The sequence below is a fragment of the Parasteatoda tepidariorum genome, chromosome 11, assembly GCF_982258835.1.
Source record: "Parasteatoda tepidariorum strain Cologne lab strain chromosome 11, Ptep-v5.0, whole genome shotgun sequence".
NCBI lineage: Eukaryota > Metazoa > Arthropoda > Arachnida > Araneae > Theridiidae > Parasteatoda > Parasteatoda tepidariorum.
The window spans coordinates 66,659,511-66,680,226 of NC_141765.1; the positions used below are offsets into that span (position 1 = coordinate 66,659,511).

At 30.7% G+C, this 20,716-nt stretch overlaps 1 protein-coding gene across 1 annotated transcript in view; it reads right to left on the reverse strand.

Annotated features, from left to right (window-relative positions):
- Positions 1-20,716, reverse strand: part of LOC107437522 (uncharacterized) — an 81,883-nt gene that overhangs the window by 12,448 nt on the left and 48,719 nt on the right. Inside the window, exon 2 of the mRNA XM_071187967.2 lies at positions 9,106-9,260. The gene's annotated coding sequence lies outside the window, so the exon portion shown is untranslated. The remainder of the gene's footprint in view (positions 1-9,105; positions 9,261-20,716) is intronic.

The window sequence follows — 20,716 nt, forward strand, 5'->3', positions numbered from 1 at the left end:
GGCGTATACTAGAAATTATTTAACTAATTTTGAAAATGAATGCTCATCAAACTTATTAAATAATGGTGAAATAATTGGAAAAGCTAATTAGCTCAAATTTAAAAATTCTAGTACTGAGTAACTTTAAGAATTAAGTAATGAGTTTAAAATTATAAATTTTTAATTATTTTCTCTTTCAAAATTTAATTACTCAAAATGATTGATTTGATGATAATATAAATGATTATTTCCAAAATATTAATGATTATTTCCAAATAAATGATTATTTCCAAAATAAATGATTATTTCCTAAAAAAATAGGTTTGTTTCATATTTATCAGCTTTGAACTAAATCGTAAACAGAATAATTTACAGAATATAGAAAATAAATTGTTAATTAAATTGTTAATTAAAAACATTTTCTGAAGAATTCCTACATCTTGAATGTGCAGGGTGGAAAATGGTGTAGTGTACTGTTAAATATTAGAAAGCTTTTTTTTTAAAGTTAATTCTAGTTTTTAGTTTTTTAATTTTTATTTCATTTGAAACTTATATTTTCCTAATGGCTTTTTTAGTGTCAATCTCTGATTAGAGAAAGTGCCACGACAGTTAAAAGAAAAATAAAGAAATTTTGGAAATAAAATTTTTAAATCTCTGAAAAACAACTGCAGATGGCGCAGCTAATACAATCTTGATATTTATTCGAATTTTTGAAGTTTCGAGATAATAAAAGTTTTTCTCAAATTATTAATGCATGCTGAAATGTATTTAATATAAATATTACTCTAATTTAAGGTTCTTTTATTCCTTTAAAATTGCTTTATGTCCTCACCTAGTTAATATGTCTTGTGAATAACTATGCGGTAGCATCAAGTTTCAGTGGTGGTTTGCTGATAAAAATGCCAAAAAAATGAGAAGATTTGGCAGATTGTGAAGTTAAGATTCCTTATCTAAACTACCTGAGGATATTAGTCCGGTGGCTTCTAGATGATCGAAGGTTACCAGTAACAGCGATGTAAAGCCGTTGATTCAAAGAATCGGAATTGCGGAAGAATCGGAATTGCGGAAGTTATTTTAAAGGAAAAACATCACCTCTAATGGCAGCTATGAACTATAAGGAACACCGTGAGGATTTAAAAATTATTCATGAATAATTTCCATCAAAAACAAGCCTTCTGATCAATAGGATTAGTAAATAACAAACACTAATTTTACCTAAGGTTTGAAAGTGTTTTTAGTAAGCTGAATCAACTGATTAATATACTGTTGCTTTAATGCTCTCCGTGATGATCCATCTGTAAACTTATCTTTTCAATAGCATATGATGGTCTGAATTTAACTAATGATTTAGGAGCCTTCAAGAATAACTAAAATGAGGAATAAATGTTAAAATAATAAATCCTAGTTAAAGTTCATTTCTGATTTGTTTATTAGCATGGAAATTGTGTTTGATTATTTTAAATTGCTTTGAAGATGGAAAAAGATTTTAAAAGTTTATTTCATGACCATATCATTTGCAAATTTAGAATGAAGCCTTGTTTAACGGCATTTTAATTGGGTTTATCGAGAAATTAAATAGTTTTGATTATTATCATGGCAGTGATCCGTTCCCCTTAGCAAAGAACATAGTTGGTAAATGTCTTCGGTTTTAGCAGGAATTGAATAGCACTTATTCAATGATTTATTATTTGAATATCACCTGTTTTTAATAATTCACTTAATCATTTAATTTCAAAGACGATTAGGAAAATTTGTTCTTATTGCCCAAGACAAATCTGGGTTGTTGATACAGTTAAATTTTAATTTTGGTTTCTGATTTTCTAAGTTAAGTAAATTATTTGGCTGCCAGCTTTTTTTCCTCTTATTTATTTGATTGATTGAATTTGGATATTATTATATTTTGCAAACTGTTTTACTTTAGTTTTAATTTAAGTTACAACGAGATTTTCTGAGTTAGGTTTATTGCACCAAACTAATGTAAATAATTTTAATTCTTAACTATGAACTTTAATTACCCCTTCGTAAGGTAGGTATATTCTTGACAAATACTTTTTTCAACTTTTATCTATTGTCTTCATTTAGCTTGTCTGAATACAAATTATACATGTCAAAAACCTAATTTCAATGCTTTTCCCTGAAAATTTTTAACGATGCTCACTTATTTTAAACTTGAACTGCAATTGTTTCAAAATGTTTAAATGAAATTTAATAAAGCAATATTTCGAAAATATGTCTAGAATATTTATTATTACAATACTTTAAATATATTTAAAAGAAGTAAAAGTATTAATTTACTAAAAAATAAAAATATAGAAAAAATCTAAAAATTAAAAAAAAATAGGGGAAGAACTTGATTTTAATTGGTATCTATAAATTACTTCAAAAGACAGGTATAAGGCATCCAATAACCTAAAACACTATTAATCTGCGAAACAAAGTTAGACAATCTAATTTACAAACTATACGTCTGAAACCAAAATACAAAATAATTAAGGCATTAAGAAATAACTTTTGTTCAAATTAAAATAACGTAAGTGCTTAAAGACTTAATGCGTTATGACTATTATTTCAGTAATATTGCTCATAAGTTAATTTTTTCTGAAATGTAATGTAACTCAGATCAATAATCTTTTAATCTTTTTAAAAAATGGGTCAATCTTGAACCATAATACGGCACAAATTTGCTACAGCCTTAATAATGTATTTATTTAAACCATGTTTCTTTTTAAGTTAAATCACAGTATTGTGTAATCAAGTTTAAGAAGTGCGATGTTATATTTAATTTAGCGCAATATTAAATTTGCTGAAACTACGAGTGGCATTTATTATGCTTCGAAATGCTCTAGAATTTCTTTCAGCGTAAGCAATGAATGATGTATAGTTATTTTTCGGCTATCTTTTCTAGAAACAAAAATCACCTGAAATAATTTAAATTGCTGTTATTTACAGAGCGCAAAAAAAAAATGATAATATAGAAGATTCACATTCATTGTTAGAATTTTCCTTCTAAAATGATGGTAAAATATCCGGTAGCAGTCTGTCCATCCAATTAACCGCAAACTATACTGTGAAAAGCATTTTTTACTTTTACGGTTTTTAAACCGTTTACAGCTGGTATTGTTATAAAACCATAAATACAAAACTATACGGGTTTTTTAACCATTTACAACCAGCATGGTGAACCGTGAAAAAGAAAAATTAACTGGACATTGGAGATAGTTCAGCAGTCTGCTATCTACGTGTGAATGAGTGCATCGTATTCTAATAGCCCAGATTCACACAAATAGAGGAGTGCAAGACACTGGAAACTCTTCATGTCTCGTAAGAAATATTGTGATGTCAACGCTGGGGCTCGAACCACAGTTCTGTCGGTCATGAGATAGACAGATTAGCCTTCTGGGCTGTACTATGTACCCATCTGCAAACCACTAGGTGGCCTCATTCGGCGGGTCTAGTTGGTGTGATTTCTGGTTGTTTTACCGTATTAGGCGCAAGCTGTTAATAAACGGTTTTTTCAAAGTTAACAGTTTGAATATCATCTTATGTATGATTATTTGACTATTTCGTTTGAATGTGGTAAAATAACATTAAATAAATTATTACTTTACCATTTTCCGGGAAATTTCTACATGCGCTCGATACATAAAATTTATTACACATAGTGTTGAACCAATTAATTAAGAGAATACTATATATTGATCAATGAAAAAACGTATACATATAAAAGCCTAACTCTTAGGTGCAAGATGAACAATGTGTTAGTATCCTAAGGCAATTTAAAACGATGTTCTACCCTCAAATGAAAGTTTTTATCGAAATAAAACAAGCTTATTGAAATAAAATAAACAGAAGTGCTTGATTTTTAGTGTATAGCTATTATAAAACGTACAATTCAAAAGTTTATTTTTTATTTTTTTGCTTTAGTTCTACTATGTAATGGAACTCAGAACTTTAATCAATTTAACACCAAGAATCACAAAAAATAAATAAAAATTTATGTCTTTTATCACTCTCAGAAAACAGAAGCAAAACGTTTATATAAATAAAGTATAGGATTTTTCTTCTTTTTTTACCATTTGAACTTTATATCCAATGATTTTTATTTTTCGTTAACAGATACATCAAGTAAAAACTATTTTCGTGTCATATCAAAGCTTTTTAGATCATAAACTTTTTTTTGTTAGATTTAAGACATCTTTTTGTTCGATCTTTAAGAAAGTTAAATGCATTTTCTTCGAAGAACTTGAATTCAAAATATTTTTATATCTTTGTTTTAAACAATGAAATACAATGAAATATAAATGAACCTTTTTAGTTTTATTTCCGTAGAAATATTTTTCCAGTTTTATTTTATCGTTAGTTTTGCTAAGGGAAATTTTAAAAATTGATATTTCCACTTATTTATGCAAAACGCTTTAATTATTTATAGCAAAACTTTAATTAGCTTACGTTTTAATATGTTAGCAAGGCAATATTTGTCTCGAAGTATCAAAAATTATAACGTTTCAAATATTGCCCATGAGCCATAAATATGCTATCATCACATTAAACCTTTTAAAATATCCATTAATGTAATGGTTTGAATATATTAAGAGGTTTACTGAATGCACTTAATTTTATTGTCTGGCTCTTTGAAATAAATAAATGGAATTGTATGCGGAACTTTGATAAATAAACTGGAGAATGCAAATCTGTAAGCTGTATTAATTTCAGGTTTAAATTATACAATGAAAGTTTACTATAATGCTCTTACAAAAAAAAAAAAAGTTAGCTATAATAATTTTGATCTTGAACACAAATTAATTATTGAAAACAATATGATCAATATTATTTCCGATTGAAATAATATCGATATAATATTTCCGAATAAAATAATTCATATCTTGAGGGAGATTTTTAGTTATTTTACTCATTTATAAAGTACATATGTTTATAATAAAGCGTGGCATCTAATTACAGTTCTTTATATATGTTTAAAATCATTATCAAAACTGAATGCACATAAGAAATGGCAAAACAATATTTAAGCAAGGAAAAAAAAGCAATAACGAAATCTGCAGAATCAATATATTCAATATTGAATCAGATGGGATTAGAAACATCGCAGTCTGTTTGATTGCCTAATGAAACTTGAATGTGTTTATTACATTCGTCTTCCATTTTTTCTCTTTTTCTATTGGCAATGTTTTAATGTTTTTAATCTAGCCTTGCTCGTTAATATAGAGCAAAATTAGGAAATTTTGATACTGGCCATTGACAGTTGTCGCATTTTAAACAGAGACTACTTTTTAAAACAGGACTACTTTTTAGAAATTGAAAAATTTCAACGAAATTGTGGGCATTAATAGTCATAGGCTTTTCTTGGAGAGTTTTTCAAAACATGGCAAATATTGCAAAGTTTGTTTCTGAAATTAGGAAACATTTAAAGAAATAAGCACGAGAAAAATAATTTTCAGAATATGGGGTTCATTTTTGACGAAAAAAGTCGAGATCTGGTGTCGACTGATATACTATTTTTTATCACCACTTCTTATACTTAGTCGCCCTGTGCCGGTAGTGACCATTAATTTTGTCCTATGCTCGTTAATGATCCGCCAGATTTAGATCACGCTTTTTTCGCTAATTAATTTCGCTAATTTACAATTTTTACAGTAATTCTAAATGCAAACATTAAGGACTGGGACTACGAACACAATGTCTATTATGCTTATAACGGAAATTTATTTACTTCGTCACTATTATAGTTTTTATTTACTTATTTATTCATTTTTCGTGTGTTTGCTTCTTAACAGCCAGTAATTTTAAGCTCATTAGAGTCAATTTAGTAGCTTCATTCAAGGAAAATTTTGTTTTAAAGAAGCTCATTTTTAGAAATATTTGCTCATTAATTCATTCAAATAATTGTTAATTTGTCAATTTCGTGTAATTTTTAGCATGGTACCTACAAATCGGTACTTAAAAATGTAAATGTAAAAAATTTATATTTAAGAATGAACTTGTATTAGTTTTATACTTTAGTTGCAAATGCATTTTAAGGTACCGTTTTAAGAATTAATTACTCCAAGCTTATAATTAAGTTATTACTACTTTACTCTAAGTAATTCTAAGTGTTTCGCTACACCAGGAACTATCCTTTAGTTTTGTGTGGAACACATAGTGAAGCACCACTTTGATGTAAAATAATTGCCATCATTTTTGACATTCAGACATACGAAATTTTTTCAGTGCAAAAAAAATTCATAAATTTGACAAAATAGCAATTTTTAGAACGAATTAGTGCCAATTTATAATTAAAAATGTTTCTAAGCGAAATGTTTTTGCAATGAAGATATTAAACTGATGGAAATGCTCATGAAAATATGTGTTGTCATCGAACAAACTCACAAATACAAATAAATAAATAATTTTAAGGTATAACAGTGAAAAAGTTAATAAAAAATATAACTACATGCACTGTAAAAATTGTTTGTTTGCCTTAACATCAAATATGGTTGTAGCTAATTCATACCAAATATTTTGCACTGTATTTTGCATATCTCTTTATATAATTGTTATACGTTTGCACTAACTATATTGTGACAAGCATTCCTTCTTCTCGTATAAGAATAAAACACCCATATATTTACTGTAAAAAAGCATTGTACTTTATATTGTATGATACAAAGTAGACATTTTGGAAAATGTATGCATTAATATTTTAACAATCTTCTTCTAAAAGAAAGTCGGCTTTCCATCTTAATTTGTGTGCTGTAAAAACTCTAGAATGTACCGTTAATTTTTGATGATAAAAAAGAAAGCTTTCGGAAACCCTTTTGTCTTATTAAATATTTCTGAAGTAGTATCTCTGCCAAAATTGTTTTCTTTTTATTGTATCATTTATAAAGTGATTTAAATGAAGATTGAAATCAGCCAACAAACTCCGACTCTAAATACAAAGAAAAGATCCCTTTACATTTTAAAATGATGTATAGGAAAGTATAGTACAATAAATAAGAAAAGTAAAGTACGAAAAATCTCCACTGTTTAGGGGATAGAGCGCTCGTCTCCCAAAGAGGTGAACCAGGTTCGAATCCCAGTGACAACTGGTCTATATGAATTCCGCACAATGCTCTCACCAACATTGCTGACTTAAAATATCCTCAGTGATAGATGTATCTTGAGATAGAGTCCCCTTGCATCAGGCTTACCTTGGGAGGTTTTCATATTTTTCCTCTCCATATAACCTGAATGTAGGTTTGTTATATCAAAAATTCCTCCACGAAGGCAAATTTCTCCCAATACTTGGTCCAGGAGTTCCCTTGTCTTCTGGGTTGGGTTCAAAATTACGAGGCTGAGGAGTTGAACCTTAATAGTCGTAAACCCAAAATTGGATCGACTGTTCAAAGACGATTATGAAATAAATCACCACTAAACCGTCTCTTTCTTCACTTTTCTTCTTTTTATCTTTTTTGACTTTATTGTGCTATATATATATATATGATTGGTGGGGCACTGGGCCCATGTCCAAGAGGTCGTAGGTTCGATCCCCACCTACCGAAGACTCCCGGTGCAGTAAATGGTGACTAATGAGTGTTAAATCTGTCGGGTCACAAAGTCAGCCATGTTTCCATAAAAAATCATACCAGAGAGGGATCCAGGAGTTTCCTCGTCTTCTGGACTGGGTTCAAAATTACAAGGCTACGGAATTGAACATTAGTAGCCGTAAATTCGAAATTGGGCCGGTTGTACAACTACTGTTATAAAATAAAAAATAAAAAAAATATGGAACTAGAAACACTGGTGTCTTTCTGCGTGGAAGGTCAAATCTTCCAAACATGGCTCACTACCAAAGAATAATTCCTCAAATTTGCACTTATTTGCGGTAAAAGAAAGACTGCTTTTTTTAAATTTAATATTTTACTACTAATATAATTCCAATGATCTTACAGATTTTTCAGTAACTATTTGACTGTTTTTTATAAACAAAAATCACCAAAATATTTTTTTACTTGCAATTGGAGCGTCCGAAAAATATATATGAAAGGTATAGCGGTGTCCGATCTGCTTCAAAGAGTAGCGAAGTTTAAAAGTGAATGAAAAGTGCTTATGACTAAAGCGAAGTTCTTATATGGTTCATTTTTTCCATGTTTCTGAATGATTTGAACAAATTTACGCAGAGTAACAAAATTCAGTAACATTAATAAAATCTTTCTTTAACTCATAATATGAATCATTTATGTTCACTACTTTGAAAAATAAGAAAAATATTTATACGCCGAAATAAAAATTTTCCAACCGAACGCAAAATCACATGAAATGAAAACTTTTCAATGGAGTTTGCTTTTAGAAACAAATTTCCTTATTTTTAGAAACAAATATAATAAGAATAGGTTAAAAAATCATAGAAAATAGAGAAAGTCGATGCATTTTAAGAAAACACATTTTAAGTTTAACCTAAATTATTGTCCGCTTTCATTAACCTGAATGTTTTAGGTGTGTACTTCAAATCATTAAAATAAGAACTGAGTAAGTATAAATCCAGTCACCAGGTTTAATGCAATTTAGGATTGTAATTTTTTTGCCATTTTTAGATAACAGTTAACTTATGGATTTGCGTGAAGGTTTAAAAAACGATTTTACTACAAAATTGTTTCATCTATGTAATTTCTTCAGTAGAGTTTCTTTTATAGTATAATTTCAAATTCAATAATCTGCACATTTATTATTTTGATTCATAATACAGTAAAATTACATTTGATACATATTTATAGTAAAAATATTTTTCTTTTACATAACCTACTTTATTTTTTAATTAATTGTAGGTTAAGATGTTGCAGATAGTAAAGGATATGCGGATTAAAAAATACTATAGATCTGACTCATACATTTTATTCAAAATTTAAATATTATTGAAAAAATAATAATTTTTAGGTACTTATTCATCTGATTTTTATGCTCTGATAAACACTATCGAAGTAAGATTGTTAAAAGCATTATTTGCACGCCTTGTTAATCTCTCTCCAATTTCAAAGCACAATGAAAAAAGCGGCAATACTTTTTTCATAGTAAGAAAATGAAAGCAATGATGCAAATTTTAAAAAGAAGAAAAGAAAAATTAGGAAAAAAACTCCACACGATTTCACTTACTTTCGAAGGAAAACTAAAGCGCCAGCCTGAATTTCGAATCTTCTTTTACCCCTGTTATTTGCATTCCCAGGAGAGGATCTCTTGGTGTTGCAGAAAAATCTTTGAGGAAACACTACTCTTCCTGAAGAAATTCAAAAACGAAGAATCGATGAATCCTATAGAGAAATAAAATGAATAAGATTTTAAGAAATCGGAATAAAAGAGATGAAGCGACGATCAAAAGGCTTTATACGACCTTAAAATTCAAATGCATTCAATCTACCTACTTGTTCATCATGCCACAAAAATAGTTCGTGATAGTTGATGGAAAAACATGCTTTTCAAGAAATGTATTTTTTACAACCATTTACAAAAAGGAGAAATGTCTTGAGAATCTTGGCAGAAGATTTTCTCTTTAGACTTTTTATCCGATTTATGTTATTAATCATTCAAATATATATATTTTTGAACGATCATGTATCTTTCTTTATAACAGAACAAAGTTATAAGCATAGTTGATAATGTAATTTGAGTGCGAGAAAATATAATCGATTAAAAAATTATTTTTCGTTTTAATAAGACTATATTTCACTTTCAATACCAACTTAAAACTGCAGTGTTTCAACGATGTTTTTTTAACATTATAAGCTGTTAAAGAAAAATGGATAGTTATAGTGGGAAAAGGACACTATTTAAAAGTTTTCTTTTTATTACCATTTACAAAAGTAGAAATGCCTTTGAAATCGTGGCAGGGGTATTTTTTGCTTTATAAGAGCTTTTAATATAGTCGACAATTATATTTAAAGAGAACTTTAATCCGACATTCAAACATGTACACCGAAGAGCCATTACATTACGACCACCCTGCTAATGACATGTAGGACCACCTTTAGCCCTCAAAACTGTTAGCACCCGCCGTGGTATTGATTCTACAAGGTGCTGATAGGTAGTCTGAGGTATCTGGTACCAAGCGCTCACCAACTGGTCCTGCAATTCCCTCACATTGCGAGGGGGTAGCGTGGCAGCACGAAGTTGGTTTTCCGAGTAGGACCACAAATGCTCTATTGGATTAAGGTCAGGTGAATTTGGGGACCAAGACATGACTTGAAAGCCACGGGAATGTTCCTCGAACCAATCCATGACGATTCGACCCTTATGACATGATGCATTATCCTGTTGGTAGACACCATACCCCGCAGGAAAAACTTTTGTCATGAATGGGTGAACCTGGTCTGCAACTATGTTCAAGTAGCTTACAGACGTCAGGGATTTTTCTATGAGGATTATGGGTCCTAATGTGCCCCATGAAAACATTGTTCCTGGGCGAGAAACCATGAAAACCTGGGTGAGCCCACTGTTATAGGTGGAGGGTGGTCATAATGTAATGGCTCTTCGGTGTATATCTTTCAAAAATCATGTTGTAATAAAGTTTCATTTTGTATATATCCCTTACACACTCAAAAGAATTAATTCAACGTTAAACAAGAAAATCAGTAGCAATGATACAATAAAAATTTGTTGCAAGCTTGTCAAAGTTAACAATGTTTTCGTTAAATTTGAACAATAATATCTCAATGTAAAAATAGTTAATATGATCGATAATGTGGTTCAAAAAGTATTGTTTTAGTTTACTTAACAGAATTCACTGAAATGAATGTTATAGGTGCATATTAAACACTATAGAATAATGGATACATTTCATATTACATGGGATGATATGGATGATATTACATTTTTGCACATTTTATGCACTGTAAGCACCTTGAGAAGCCTAATATTTTTCTCAAAGGAAGTTGTTTTCTAATCCAACACAAATTTTTATGGGGCATAAAATAATCATAAAATCCTGATTGTTGGACATTGAAATCATAAAACATTCTAAATAACTATTTGAAACGCTTATAATTTATTTTCAACATTTTATCAGCAAAAAAAAAACAATAAATAAAGCGGCTTTTTTTTATGTTAAATTTGATATAGATACAGATTCGAAATTGGAGTAACTCTTGGAACAGTAAAATGTGCAATAATAAATAATAAATTATTAAATATTATGGCAGATTCAAAGTGCAATAGATGAGTGAATGTATGTTCTAAGTGAATTCGTGTAAATTGATTTAAATATCCGTTGCTCTTTATGAGTGAAGAAATAAAGATTATGCCTTGCTTTTGTTTCTTGACAGCAAGCTTTCAATTTGCAAAATCTATACAAGATGCTCCAGAAAGAACACCTTTAAAGTGCATCTTTAGAATCATGATCAAAAATGAAGACAAAACGACAAATTGCACTTGGAACATTCTTCCACGCCGAAGATACTCAAAACCGTCCCTTAGTGCATTCAAATATTAAGATCTCTGATGTTTAATAACTAAGCAAAATAAATCAATACATTATAATTAAATAAAGTAAAAAACGTTTCTTTTTTCAAAACTGTCTCTTTTTTTCCTTGTTTTAAAAATGTCACTTAATTTTCACCTCCACGTTTTGTAATAACATCTCACTAATAGTCTCAATTGTTACTCGAGAATAACACAGCTGCGAAATAAAAGTGAAACAGAAGTTGCTTAATGTAATTAATTTGTCTTTTCATCAATGTATATTTAATTACAATTATAGAAGCCCTAATGTTGCTGACGTATGCCTGTTTATGCAGAGGGGGTGCGACTGTTCTTGTTTTCCAGTGGCGCCATCTATGCCAAGAATTCGACTTCTGCCACACCATACGTTGCACCCGTTTATTGGGCGGACCCATTCATACATCCATTCATTCATTCACAGATCGTAATTTTTGACCTGAATTAGATAATTATCGATCTCCAATCCAGTACCCCTAGAGGTATTGATTTGTTACGGGAACATGGAGGACTATTGCGACTCGACAGATTTAACGTGCATCAGTCACTTTACGACACATTTACTACACCGGGAGTATTCGGTCGGCGGGGTTCGAACCCATGAACTCTCGGACATGGGCGCAGCGCCCTACTGACCAGGCTATCCCGGCCATAGAAACCCATAATATTTAACTATTTACAATTTTCGAAAACATTATTTATGATAATAATCTAATTCACGATTGCTTATCATTTTTTTTGTTTCGAAGTAATTGATAAATTACTATACAAATAATCTTCTAGAGGCTATTAATGTACAATAATAGCGTTTACAAAACCAATGAAATTAAACTCGAGTGCGAAAATAATAAAAATTCATTCACGTGAAAGGTTTTTTTAAACTTAAATTCAGAAATTAATATACTAAGCATTATATGACAAAGCTTAAGTAACGGAAGTAAGAACAAAAATTTGATTTAATTTTCTCGTCTTCTTCAAGATTAGATATCCAGTAATTTATCAAATTCCAAGAATGGCTGATGACACTATACGAAAGCTACAGATTAACAGCAGTTTTAGTTGAACAATAGACGAATAATTCTATTGAAATAACTAGTTTAAGTAACAAAATACTCAATTAAATTACATTGCACTTTTTTTGACAAGATAAATGATGACAATTATTTTTAAGCTGGATAAAATATTGTCTAGAGAGTTTTTAATTAGAAGTTTAACTATATTTACTTTATTTCTCTTAAGTTTAAATTAATTGACAATGACGACTTGATCTAAGCGTCATTGAAAACTTTAATATGATCTTTTGTTATATTTTTAAATCTGGAAAAGAAAAAGTAAGAATTGAATTTTTTTTTTAGAAAACGATTAAACATTTATTCAAAGCTTTGTTTTTTGTTTGTAATTATAGGCATTTTCGTTTATTAATCTATGAAGGGTTTTCCGAAATCAACATCAAAAACATAATTTGTTGTTGCTGTTGACGTATGCCTGTTTAGGCAGAGGGGTTGCAATTGTTCTTGTTTTCTAGTGGCGCCATCTATGGCCAAGAATTTGGCTTCTGCCACACCATACGTCGCACCCGTTTATAGAGCGGACCAATTCATACATCCACAGATCGTAATTTTGACCTGAATCGGCGAACGATCAATCTCCAATTCAGTACCCCCAGAGGTTTTGATTTGTTATGGGAACATGGAGGAATTTTGCAACTCGACAGATTTAACGTGCATCAGTCATTTTACTACATTTCAGTCATTCTTCGGCCAACGGGGTACGAACCCACGAACTCTCGAACATGGGGCCAGCTCCCTACCGACCAGGCTATGCTGGAAATTTGTTTTAAAATCCTTGTTAAAAACGGAGTAAAAATCTATGCACATAGAAAAAAAATCCGGCAAAAATACCATATTTGTAAAGTTATTTCCTACAAAAAAAATTTATTTACTATATAAATTACAGTATTTACATAAGTTTCTCCTGGTAAATAAGTAGTATTCTGGGGGCCATTTCTCCCCTGAATGGTGCGATCAGGGGGGCGATGAATATTCAAAAGAAAGTAGAAAAAAATAACAATAAAAAGCTGGCGGCAGTTATGCAGAATGTATGAACATTGTTCGAGGAAAATTCGTCTCAATCGCAGTAATTTCTTTAGTTTTACAAAAAAAAGAAGACGAAATTATCAAAATTATCTTATCCTAACGCTTTTTGACAGAGATTGATATGAGAATTACTGTTTCACACCTTTCTGCATATGACTTTCAGGCATGCCGGTTTAGTATCTTCTGCTTTTTTTTTCAATTTAATTTTTTTTAAAAAAACTGCCTTTTCGAAGAATCGTTTTCAAATTTCCGAGAAAGAAAAATTATTCGTTTTCATGCTTTATCCTACCTATGCAAACACGATTTAAAATCACATTCGCGTGATTTAAAATCACACATCGTGTTTCGTATTTTCATGATATTAAATCATGCATCACGTATAAGCCAATATTATGATTCGTGTTCAACTAACATAAAAAATATACAACGGAATTCGTATTCACGCGATTTAAAGTCAAATATTGAAATTTGTATTAACGCGATTTTAAAACCAAACATCGAGATTCGTATTCACGCGATTTTGAAATCAAACGAGATTCGTATCCATTCGATTTTGAAATTACATATCGAGATTTGTATTCGCGTGGTTTAAAAATTACACATTGATATTCATAATCGCAAATGTTAAATAAATAAATAAAATCTCGCTTTGATACTTTAAAAAAAACGTTGATTACATTCTGTGAATAAATGCTACCAACACATACTTTTTTCTTGCTTAATTTTCAGGCATTTTTCTAATTATTTAAGAAGTGTTCTTGCATGTTGCATTTTTGGATTTCTATTTTTAGCTTTTTCTTTTATTCAACTTATCCCTATGGTAGGAATTAATGTACAGTTTCATAAAAACTAAATCATTTTAAAAAAATCAGCTGTTCTCAAACGAATTTCGCCACCTAGAGATGGTGACAAAATGGTTGAAACATGTCACTAAAGTTAATTAATTGCAGAAAGTTTTTTAGTTAAGGTTTTGTGTTTTCAGAAAATTTTTCATTTTATCTACGTCTCGCTTGCAAATATCAAAAATGAAACAGTACACAAAACTAATCGCTTATTGTTCTGACAAAGAATCACGTATTAAAAAAAAATAGATTAGAAAGTAAATAAAAGAAGTTTATGAACTCTCTGAATTTTCACGCCATACTTCGGTAAGGCAGTCAACGTAAAGATGAACAATAGAGTTTTCAAATTTTAATTATCAACGTTTTCAATTTTCACAGATTCTAATTAAAAAAATTAAAATGGACTCTTGTTTTAATTATTTTATTTCAAATATCTGTTCTTTTTGAAAAAATAAAGAAAAAAAACTGCAAAATTCAGATTGTCGATTCTTATTAGTGACAACTCATGCTTTTTTAAGCAAAAAAAAAAAAGAGAGAGAGAGAGAGAGAGAAGGGGGATAGATGGCAGTCGACGTTTTTTTTTGGGGGGGGGCAATAGGAGACAATCAACATCTAAAGACAGGCGATAGGTCGAAAAAGGTTGATTTAAATCATTCATTTGGCAATTTTTACGTTCGTTTTGTTAACAGTTTACCGGATATTGTAGTTTTCAAATTTTTATTTCTAACTACTATACATTTAGCAAAAATACAAAACTGAAAAGTGAATTTAACCGAATAAATGGTTTTTATGCCGTGCTTTAAAGTAATGTGATAAAGTTACCAAAATATTTGCCTAAATCTTTTACCGAAGAAAATAGTATCAGCCTGTTTACACTTTAAAAAAAAAACAGCGGCTTATTTATATGGCTGATTTATTATTTTATTTTCATCATACATTCATCTATTAGAAAGAGAATGTGCCTAAATAATGCTTTCAATTATCTTGAAACTACTGTACTCGGATAGATCAAGCTGTGGTGTCTGTTGCAGATATATTTTATGGGCGGGGGGGGGGGATAGTCGGATTCATTTATTCACTCACATGTGTTTTATAAATTCATAGAATAGTTTAAAAATTCTTTTCAGAATTTGAAAAACAGATAGCACAAGTTTGAGAAAGACAACAAGAATATAAGTCCAGGGTTTCATCTGGAATCAATCCTACTGTATTCACACTTCAGAGTGGTTAACAGAACGGCAATAATGCACTAAGCCCCCTAGTATTTATTGAAAGTCAAACAATCCTACATTACTGTAAGATTGTTTGATTGTTGTCCCTTCTACCTAAGTCTTAGAAGTGTAGATGTAGAGGGTTTTATATAGTTTTGCTGTATAAAATGTATCATAATTTAGTTTATATAGTATGGTATTATATAGTTTATGTAATATAATTCTTTCTCATTTTCGTACTATCTCTTCTTTAATTTGACAAGAAGCCTTTCTATGTATTAAGCGGACAAGCTTGTATACGTATTTAAACCAAATTTATATATTTATTGTCACTCATTTAGGATTACAGTGGGATTCAAGCTCTCTCCCTCCATTTTACACAGCGTGTGGAAAAGGGTTTGGGATTGTCTAGAGATGCCCCTATAAAAAGAATTACTATTCTAGGTATTTATTTACTTATTGTTACACATACACAAGCATACCATTTAAGCTTTTTACTGCTCCGAAATTTGGATTTCGAATTTTTCACAATTAATTAACTTAATTTGCGAAATTAATGATGTTTTAGAAGAATTATTTATTTATTGTCACTCATTCAGGATTACAGTGGGATTCAAACTCTCTCCCTCCATTTTACATCGCGTGTGGAAAGGGATTTGGGCTTGACCAGAGAAGCCCCTGTGAAAAGTATTACTATTTTGGGTATTTATTTATTTATTGTTACACATACACAAGCATACCACTTAAGCTTCCTACTGCTCCGAAATTTGGATTTCGAATTTTTCACAATTAATTAACTTAATTTGTGAAATTAATGATGTCTTAAAAGAATTATTTACTTATTGTCACTCATTCAGGATTACAGTGGGATTCAAACTCTCTCTCTCTCCATTTTACATAGCGTGTGGAAAGGGATTTGGGCTTGACCAGAGAAGCCCCTACAAAAAGTATTACTATTCTAGGTATTTATTTTCTTATTGTTACACATACACAAGCATACCACTTAAGCTTCCTACTGCTCCGAAATTTGGATTTCGAATTTTTCACAATTAATTAACTTAATTTGTGAAATTAATGATGTCTTAAAAGAATTATTTACTTATTGTCACTCATTCAGGATTACAGTGGGATTCAAACTCTCTCTCTCTCCATTTTACATAGCGTGTGGAAAGGGATTTGGGCTTGACCAGAGAAGCCCCTACAAAAAGTATTACTATTCTAGGTATTTATTTTCTTATTGTTACACATACACAAGCATACCACTTAAGCTTCCTACTGCTCCGAAATTTGGATTTCGAATTTTTCACAATTAATTAACTTAATTTGTGAAATTAATGATGTCTTAAAAGAATTATTTACTTATTGTCACTCATTCAGGATTACAGTGGGATTCAAACTCTCTCTCTCTCCATTTTACATAGCGTGTGGAAAGGGATTTGGGCTTGACCAGAGAAGCCCCTACAAAAAGTATTACTATTCTAGGTATTTATTTTCTTATTGTTACACATACACAAGCATACCACTTAAGCTTCCTACTGCTCCGAAATTTGGATTTCGAATTTTTCACAATTAATTAACTTAATTTGTGAAATTAATGATGTCTTAAAAGAATTATTTACTTATTGTCACTCATTCAGGATTACAGTGGGATTCAAACTCTCTCTCTCTCTCCATTTTACATAGCGTGTGGAAAGGGATTTGGGCTTGACCAGAGAAGCCCCTACAAAAAGTATTACTATTCTAGGTATTTATTTTCTTATTGTTACACATACACAAGCATACCACTTAAGCTTCCTACTGCTCCGAAATTTGGATTTCGAATTTTTCACAATTAATTAACTTAATTTGTGAAATTAATGATGTCTTAAAAGAATTATTTACTTATTGTCACTCATTCAGGATTACAGTGGGATTCAAACTCTCTCTCTCTCCATTTTACATAGCGTGTGGAAAGGGATTTGGGCTTGACCAGAGAAGCCCCTACAAAAAGTATTACTATTCTAGGTATTTATTTTCTTATTGTTACACATACACAAGCATACCACTTAAGCTTCCTACTGCTCCGAAATTTGGATTTCGAATTTTTCACAATTAATTAACTTAATTTGTGAAATTAATGATGTCTTAAAAGAATTATTTACTTATTGTCACTCATTCAGGATTACAGTGGGATTCAAACTCTCTCTCTCTCCATTTTACATAGCGTGTGGAAAGGGATTTGGGCTTGACCAGAGAAGCCCCTACAAAAAGTATTACTATTCTAGGTATTTATTTTCTTATTGTTACACATACACAAGCATACCACTTAAGCTTCCTACTGCTCCGAAATTTGGATTTCGAATTTTTCACAATTAATTAACTTAATTTGTGAAATTAATGATGTCTTAAAAGAATTATTTACTTATTGTCACTCATTCAGGATTACAGTGGGATTCAAACTCTCTCTCTCTCCATTTTACATAGCGTGTGGAAAGGGATTTGGGCTTGACCAGAGAAGCCCCTACAAAAAGTATTACTATTCTAGGTATTTATTTTCTTATTGTTACACATACACAAGCATACCACTTAAGCTTCCTACTGCTCCGAAATTTGGATTTCGAATTTTTCACAATTAATTAACTTAATTTGTGAAATTAATGATGTCTTAAAAGAATTATTTACTTATTGTCACTCATTCAGGATTACAGTGGGATTCAAACTCTCTCTCTCTCTCTCCATTTTACATAGCGTGTGGAAAGGGATTTGGGCTTGACCAGAGAAACCCCTACAAAAAGTATTACTATTCTAGGTATTTATTTTCTTATTGTTACACATACACAAGCATACCACTTAAGCTTCCTACTGCTCCGAAATTTGGATTTCGAATTTTTCACAATTAATTAACTTAATTTGTGAAATTAATGATGTCTTAAAAGAATTATTTATTTATTGTCACTCATTCAGGATTACAGTGGGATTCAAACTCTCTCTCTCTCCATTTTACATAGCGTGTGGAAAGGGATTTGGGCTTGACCAGAGAAGCCCCTACAAAAAGTATTACTATTCTAGGTATTTATTTTCTTATTGTTACACATACACAAGCATACCACTTAAGCTTCCTACTGCTCCGAAATTTGGATTTCGAATTTTTCACAATTAATTAACTTAATTTGTGAAATTAATGATGTCTTAAAAGAATTATTTACTTATTGTCACTCATTCAGGATTACAGTGGGATTCAAACTCTCTCTCTCTCTCCATTTTACATAGCGTGTGGAAAGGGATTTGGGCTTGACCAGAGAAGCCCCTACAAAAAGTATTACTATTCTAGGTATTTATTTTCTTATTGTTACACATACACAAGCATACCACTTAAGCTTCCTACTGCTCCGAAATTTGGATTTCGAATTTTTCACAATTAATTAACTTAATTTGTGAAATTAATGATGTCTTAAAAGAATTATTTATTTATTGTCACTCATTCAGGATTACAGTGGGATTCAAACTCTCTCTCTCTCTCCATTTTACATAGCGTGTGGAAAGGGATTTGGGCTTGACCAGAGAAGCCCCTACAAAAAGTATTACTATTCTAGGTATTTATTTTCTTATTGTTACACATACACAAGCATACCACTTAAGCTTCCTACTGCTCCGAAATTTGGATTTCCAATTTTTCACAATTAATTAACTTAATTTGTGAAATTAATGATGTCTTAAAAGAATTATTTACTTATTGTCACTCATTCAGGATTACAGTGGGATTCAAACTCTCTCTCTCTCCATTTTACATAGCGTGTGGAAAGGGATTTGGGCTTGACCAGAGAAGCCCCTACAAAAAGTATTACTATTCTAGGTATTTATTTTCTTATTGTTACACATACACAAGCATACCACTTAAGCTTCCTACTGCTCCGAAATTTGGATTTCGAATTTTTCACAATTAATTAACTTAATTTGTGAAATTAATGATGTCTTAAAAGAATTATTTACTTATTGTCACTCATTCAGGATTACAGTGGGATTCAAACTCTCTCTCTCTCCATTTTACATAGCGTGTGGAAAGGGATTTGGGCTTGACCAGAGAAGCCCCTACAAAAAGTATTACTATTCTAGGTATTTATTTTCTTATTGTTACACATACACAAGCATACCACTTAAGCTTCCTACTGCTCCGAAATTTGGATTTCCAATTTTTCACAATTAATTAACTTAATTTGTGAAATTAATGATGTCTTAAAAGAATTATTTACTTATTGTCACTCATTCAGGATTACAGTGGGATTCAAACTCTCTCTCTCTCCATTTTACATAGCGTGTGGAAAGGGATTTGGGCTTGACCAGAGAAGCCCCTACAAAAAGTATTACTATTCTAGGTATTTATTTTCTTATTGTTACACATACACAAGCATACCACTTAAGCTTCCTACTGCTCCGAAATTTGGATTTCGAATTTTTCACAATTAATTAACTTAATTTGTGAAATTAATGATCTCTTAAAAGAATTATTTACTTATTGTCACTCATTCAGGATTACAGTGGGATTCAAACTCTCTCTCTCTCCATTTTACATAGCGTGTGGAAAGGGATTTGGGCTTGACCAGAGAAGCCCCTACAAAAAGTATTACTATTCTAGGTATTTATTTTCTTATTGTTACACATACACAAGCATACCACTTAAGCTTCCTACTGCTCCGAAATTTGGATTTCGAATTTTTCACAATTAATTAACTTAATTTGTGAAATTAATGATGTCTTAAAAGAATTATTTACTTATTGTCACTCATTCAGGATTACAGTGGGATTCAAACTCTCTCTCTCTCCATTTTACATAGCGTGTGGAAAGGGATTTGGGCTTGACCAGAGAAGCCCCTACAAAAAGTATTACTATTCTAGGTATTTATTTTCTTATTGTTACACATACACAAGCATACCACTTAAGCTTCCTACTGCTCCGAAATTTGGATTTCGAATTTTTCACAATTAATTAACTTAATTTGTGAAATTAATGATGTCTTAAAAGAATTATTTACTTATTGTCACTCATTCAGGATTACAGTGGGATTCAAACTCTCTCTCTCTCCATTTTACATAGCGTGTGGAAAGGGATTTGGGCTTGACCAGAGAAGCCCCTACAAAAAGTATTACTATT